We start from the raw sequence: 7,447 nt of genomic DNA on the forward strand, positions 1-7,447 counted from the left end.
TGCTCTGGCGATGGACAAGCAAAATTCGTGATCGAGCCACTGGGGCTAGTTTTTACGCTTCTGCATCATGAGATTTAAAGTTCTTTTCATGTTTCTCTTAACTTTTAGTTTTGATGTTTAAAACTTATATTTAAGAATTGTTTTCAAACTTATTTATTATCCTTTATGATTTATGGGTACCCTACTATTGTTTTAGTATTTGAATTTAATGAAAGTCTTTTGAACTTACCTGATTTAATTAACATTTATTTCTCCATAACCGAGTGTCATTTTGAGTTCCATGCATGCATATATTTAGTAACGGCCTAACTTAAGTCCTAGGGGGTTGGGTCGTTACAAAAGTAGTGAGGTTCATCAAAGCGGGATGAACCCATACGGATAAACCCATTAGGAAAATCAGAGGTAATTAAGGTACTCAAGGAGAGACTTGTAGGACCCCTTCTAGAAAAGTTTAAGGAAACTCCATTTGGTCACTTCCTTGACTTCTCCATAACAAATCAGTCTTCCCAACTGTTGGTGCACTTAATTCAGAGATATTGCAAGCCTAGATCTTCCTCACAATTAAACTTCTTAGTAGGAGGTAGGGTGTTAAAATTTGGCCTTAGAGAATTTTCTTTAATTACAGGCCTAAATTGTGGACCTTTGCCTAACATAGATAGGGAGAATATTAAAGGGGATGGTCATATTAGAGACTTATATTCTGAGGGAGAAATGAGAGTTATGAGAAAGTTTGTCAATCTAAGTTTTAAGGTTAGCAAGGGTCATTTTTGACAATCTAAAATTGGCCTAGCTATATATCCTAAAGAGTTTTCTTTTGCCAAAACAGGACACTGTATATGTAGACATCAACCATATCTTGATGGTGGATGATGGGTAGCTTTTTAGAAATTATCCTTGGGGTAGGGTGGTCTTTGACCTTCTGTTGATGTGATGCATAATGCCATATCTGCTAAGTGTGCTACAAGATTGACAATAGGAGGGTTTGTATTCCTAATCCTAATATGGGCATACGAAGTCATACCTACCTTTAGTATTGGATAAAACTACTTTGCAAGGAGACTTAATATGAACTTCAATAAATTGGAAGTCATGATAGAAGTTATTTTCATCCCACTTACCATTGAACAAAACTCTTAATCGTTTAACAACGATAAGAAGAAAACGTGAAGATGATGAAAAAAGCTAAAGCTACATGTTGTATTCTAATATTTTATGTTTGAAACAAAAGGATAATAAATATAATGCTCAAACGTATTTTAAAACTGTGAATCTTGATTAAGTTTAGTAGAAAGTATAATAAAAACAATAAATTTTAGTTGGGATCATTAATATAATATGCTAATTTAAATTTCAAATCAAGATTTTAAAATTAGTTGTTGTAGAAGATTTGAAAATTCAAAATAAGTATTAAATTTGATACATAAATTCATTACAACTATTAAAATAGCGAGATTTAAGGAGGATGATCCACTTGATATAATCAAGTTAGTTGGCATTGAAAGTCTAGCAGAATATATAGTTGAGGAATTAAAATATCATTAATACATAGGACCTTTAATATTAATATTATTGTCTTCAAAACTTATTAGAGAAATATTGTTGTTTGGAAACTTATTAGAGAAATATTGTTGTTTTTGGAGTTGAGGCTAGAAGTCGAGGGTTAAGGATTCGACTAATGTAGAGGTCAAACGTTAAGAACTCGACAAACAAAGAAAAACTTGGAAACAATACGTAAATTAGGGTTGTCGATATGTCGAAACTTCAACCCTCGACAAGAAAAAGGAAATCTCGCTAGTTTTAACATACATAAGTCGAAACTTCAACCCTCGACAAGAAAGATAAGTGGGTGAAGCAGATTGTAAGAGAGAGTGAGATTGAGAGCAAGATTATAGGAGAGCAAGATTGAAAGCAAGATTGTAGAAGAGAGCGAGATTAAGAGAACGAGATTGTATGAGAGAGCGAGATTAAGAGAACGAGATTGTAGGAGAGAGTGAGATTGTAGGATGGGACAATCTCCAACGTCTATGGAATATATGCATCTCACTCTTTCCTACAATCTCGCTCTCAATCTCACTCTCTCTCACAATCTCGCTCTCTCCTACAATCTCGCTCTCTCTCACAATCTCACTCTCTCTGAACATCTTGCTCTCTCTTACAATCTCGCTCTCAATCTCTCTCTCTCAATCTCGCTCAGAATCTCGCTCTCTCTTACAATTCATTGGTATAATAATATCATAAGACGCTACGTCATTCATTCAAGAGCAGCCATGGGTCATCTGGTAAATGAATATTATCTAATTATTTTTAATTTAAATTTATTTTAAATATTGTCTAATTATTTTAATATTCACAGAGATCGAACAACCATAGACTCCATGAGGTTGCGAATGATCCAAACCAGGTTTTTGCTATATGTAGTGACAACCAAAGCTATATGGAGGAATTTCATTATATATACGATATACCTATTGTTCCTCCACCAGCTCCTAGACGTAAAGGACTTGTTCGGGAAGAGGATGAGTTTGATGAGGTTGCACATAATGTGGAAGAGTTTCCCCCTATGATGCAGACGCAGAGTCAAACTGATTATGTTAGTTCGATGATGATGATGCCAGAATTTGGTTCAGGACATTATGACTCAAAGGTTGGTCCTTCGTCTTCATACGTACATGGACATTGTCTAGGTCGTGGAGAGCATAATGAATATTTATATTATGAAGTGCCTACAAAGGTACCAGAGCAACATCAAGAAGAACCCGAGCAACCTCAAGTTCGAAGTCGACGACGATAACCAGCTCGAAATCGACGATGTCCGCCTTGTGGGACACATTGATTTTTGTAATTATTTTTATATAAATGAGATATTTAATTTACATTTTTTTATTTTTATGAGATATTATTTTTTTAATTTATTCTTTTTATATATTATGAATAGTTATTATTTTGATATAGAAGCTTTTTAAATGTCACTAACATAAATAATAACATCAGATAGTCTAAATCTAAAAAGTTAGGTAAAAAAACTTCATATTCAAATTTACATAATTTTAGATAATAATTTGGGGACATAATAAATCAAATCAACACTCAAAACCTTCACATGCAAGTCTATAAATAAGACTGTGTTATTGATATAAAGAACAGAAATTTTAATCGCAATAGTGAGGTCAATAGTTTAAAAGATTTTACAATAATGATCTTGGATTCCTTTTGTACATTTGGTACCAAGATTTTGATGGAGTTTTTTTTTCTTTTTTTTTTTAAATTATAAATAATAATAAAATAATTTTAGAAATTGTTTGTATAAAATGAAAAATTTTTAAAAAAAAGAAAAGAAAAGAAGAAAGAAGGAAGAAGGTGGAATGTGTAATAATTAAAAAAATAAAAAAAGGAAAATTTGTACGGATATCTCGCTCTCTCAAATCTCGCTCTCTCTCATAATCTTGCTCTTTCTCTTACTCTTCCCTCTTTCGTTCTCTCCCAATACAAAATTATTTTTAACACATCAAATAATTATAAGTGTTATGAGGAAGGTCTTTCGTTCTCTCCACATCAAATAATTATGAGGAAGGTCTCCAGAATGATAATTAAACAGACTCAATAATAATGTTAGGGCAAGGTTGAGGGTTCAAAGTTCGACGTGCAAATGTAAAGCGAAAGGGAAGGTCGAGGGTTCAAAATTTGACCTATCTAGGTCGAATTTTCAACCCTCGACTTATTTTAAAAAAAATAATAATATTTTTATAAATACTTTGAAAACAACAATATTTTCCTAAATAATTTCTAAAAGGACAATATCCTTTTAATTTTCCCTTAATACATATGTCAAAATAATCACGGTATCATTAATACATATGTAGAATTAATTACACTGCAATTAAAAGAGATGATAAAGGTATTTTAGGATTTCCGAAAGTTTGACTCACGTGATCTTCAAGCATTTTGTTATAATTCAAAACTACTCTGCCTTCTGCTATTTTTCCAAATAATAGAATAATTATTGCTATTTACGTGATTATTCCTTTAATATACTTTTGCAATTGAGAGATACTAACCCGTTTGCTAACAACCAAGCTTTGGAAAAATGAAAGCGTAGAATGATCGTGCCTTCCAAAATAATGAGATCGTCATTCACATCTAAATTTGGTTTGGATGAGGCAAAGAAAGGAAATAAATCCATTAAGATTAAAGAAATAAAGCTCCAACATTCAACCTACTGTCACTTGTGACAATAAGTGACTGGATTTTATTTTTAATGCTATTTATTGTTTGAATCAAGGATTTGGTATTTTGTTTGAAGTTAGATATTTGAATTCCTAGATAGTCAAAGTTTATGTTCTTTTCTTTTTGTTAGAACCAATATTACTCTTTATTTTGGTCCATATGATATATCTGAAAATTTTATTGTTTAACTTGATCCATTTCTTATATTATACCTTTGGGACTATAAGATATATAAAAAAATTACGAACTGTTTACATCAGAACATTTCATATATACTTCCAAACTGTGAAATGCTTAAGAAAATAGATGAGCAAATTGAGTTGTCTTTTTGAAAAAATAAATAAATTTATAATAACTCCATTATAAAATAAATCCCAGTATATTGGATACATAGGATAGAATATTTTATACACCAAGTTGTTTATTAAAAAGAATATTATATTAAAAATATTATGCTCAATATATACTACAGTAAATGCTACAATGACCAGTTAACTATGAAATATTTTGTAAAAATGAAAATATGACTACTCACAAACAATTAATTATGGAATATTGTAATGCCTTTGGGATTGATGATATAAATTACTCATAATGATGTGATACTACTTCTAATTATGCGTTAATTATGGATGTTCATGTAGTATGCCATGCGTTGTCACAAGTTTCCTTACGATGGAACCAAGTGTAAGTCCACCGCAAGTTTCTCGGTGTGATCCGAGGTCGAACATGGGGACTAGTTTAGGTTATTGCAATACGTTCATGATATATGTGACCGTTTTCAATCTTTAAAAATGAGTTTGTATAAGTATATAAATTGCAATAAAATAAAGGAAAGCAATAAAGATGCGATAAAAACATAAAAATATAGTAAACCTAAGCTAGATGAAACAAGATACAGACTTCATGTACAAGATGTTGGGATTAAGGCTAGCTGTGAAAGTTATGCAGAGACATGGGATGCGGCGACAAGTTTTATGAATAGAATAGAAAGAGAAAGATAAATAATACAAACAACGCAAGTTCTTAATTGGATTGAAGGTATAAATATTGTTTCGCTCTTCTCTTGGCATACACCTCTCAGTGATCGGCCGGGCTCCATATGTCTGTGGTGAAACAAAGATTAACGTAATGAACGCAAGGTTGCTTCCATGTCTAGAAGTACTACTCACTTTAGTTAACGCATTCTTCTGACCTTCTCTCGATAGATCGGAATGACACCTTCACTTCTACTCTCACAGGTGAAGATGCCGTCTAGCATGCTTTAGCTAAACGTATTTTATATCTTTAATACAGATTAAGTTCTTAGTGATTCATATTGCTCATCAGGGGGTTAAGAGATATCACGGAGAAAGTGATTGGTAAGTGAACGGAAATAGACAGAGAATGGTAAATAAAATTTATCGAAACATTTAATATTTCTACTAAGTGTTTGATACATGGTGTGTGAATGAAGAGATAAAGAAAACATGAAATACACAATGAGAGGGAGATAGAACAGATAAAAACAAGTGCCAATGTCTTGGCACTGATTCGATGGAGATCTGCTTGCCGGATAGGATGGATTTGATGGTAGAAAGAGCTTCCCTCTAAGGCTTGCTCTATCGGTAGCAGGGATCTTTGCACAGAGCTTCCGATCGGGTGTTTGGCAGGTTGGATCTGAGATTCACCTCTCAGCCTTATCTCATCTTCTTCCTGGATTTCTTCACTCAAGCACTCAACTCAGCCTTTTCTCTACAATCTAGCAGCACTTAGCCCCGTATCAAGTAGCATGCCTTTTCTCTGAAATCAATGGGGTATTTATAGGTGCAGAACTTTGACTCCAGCCTTGTGGTCCCCACTCATGGTTATGGTAATTTCGAAGATGGAGGGATATTATTCCTTCTGTTATGCAATCAGACCGTCAATTCTACACAACCGTTAGTTGCAAACGTGTCTCAATCTTCCGCTCTTGCATTGCTGAGCTGCATCTTTCAATCATAGGTTCGCATGCGGTGTTTGTTTTTATTACCACATGCGGTTGAAGCACAACTCTCGGATCAATTGTCGCATTGCACCGCCATTGCGGTAATCGTCTCTTCATTGTTGATTGACGGGCGCAATGTGACAGAGATGCGTTGATTAGTCTCTCGTGAGCCTTGAGCGCAAGTGGTGACTTAGTCTCCTGCAAAACAGAGTAAAGTTCGGCTTGTCTTCCATCTTTTTGGTGTTAGTGGGTATAATCGCAAACATTTATAATTATTGCAATACTAGGCTAATTTTATACAATTAGTGCATAATTACTAACTTTTGGCCGCAATATCTAGATAAGATAGCATAAATAACTTGTATTTCTACAAGTTATCACACCCCCAAATTTAGATATATGATTGTCCTCAAGCATATCTTCTACTAAGGCAATCATGCTCCATTCTTATCCTATATTTCTGCGATGATTGGTTGCTCCGAATGTTACACTTAGGCACATTACTTGACATCGCACTTTCCTTCTATCCTTGCTAATTCTTAGCAAGCCCTACTTTATTCTTCTATGTAACAAAATTTTGCTCAAAAACACTTTTCTAGTTTTCAAAATAGAATGTTTATCTCTTCTTTATCAAAACAACTTGATGTATCTATATGCGGTGAGCAAAACTTTGCGTCATTTATTCACTTAGAGACAGTTGATCATGATTATACTCTTCGTTTTGGCTTGTTCTCACGAGTGTCATGCGAACATCCAACTACGGTTGTGTGCCAGTTTCAACTTTAACTCATGATAATCAGAGGAGTTGTCCCTTGCACTCTTTTATTTTTCTCTTGTTTATACTACGTTGTTCTTGGAAATCCACCTTCGTTTTGGCTTGCTCCTACAGGTGTCATACGAACATCCAACTACGAGCAGGCTCCTTTCACAACTAAACTCTTATCAGGTTGGGAACAATTTTGAAATTTTCCCTTGCACTGACATTGGAGTTTTGCATAACATATTATATATATTTATTTATTTATATCTTTTTTAATCGAAAAATGGACGCATTTTCTTAAATACTGCATATTCTTGATATTATCTGCTCAGACCTTCCTCACCCCCAAATTTAAAGATGAGCAAGGTCCTCATTGCGTTGTTTGGATAGACTAGACAAACACTTAAAAGAAAATTTCAAAAAGAAGGTTTGAGCAAAACTTTGAAAGATAAAAGGAAAAGTACTTCTAAACTAAGAGTTAACTAAGTGTTAGTTAG

This window comes from Benincasa hispida, unplaced genomic scaffold (assembly GCF_009727055.1).
Source record: "Benincasa hispida cultivar B227 unplaced genomic scaffold, ASM972705v1 Contig452, whole genome shotgun sequence".
Lineage (NCBI taxonomy): Eukaryota > Viridiplantae > Streptophyta > Magnoliopsida > Cucurbitales > Cucurbitaceae > Benincasa > Benincasa hispida.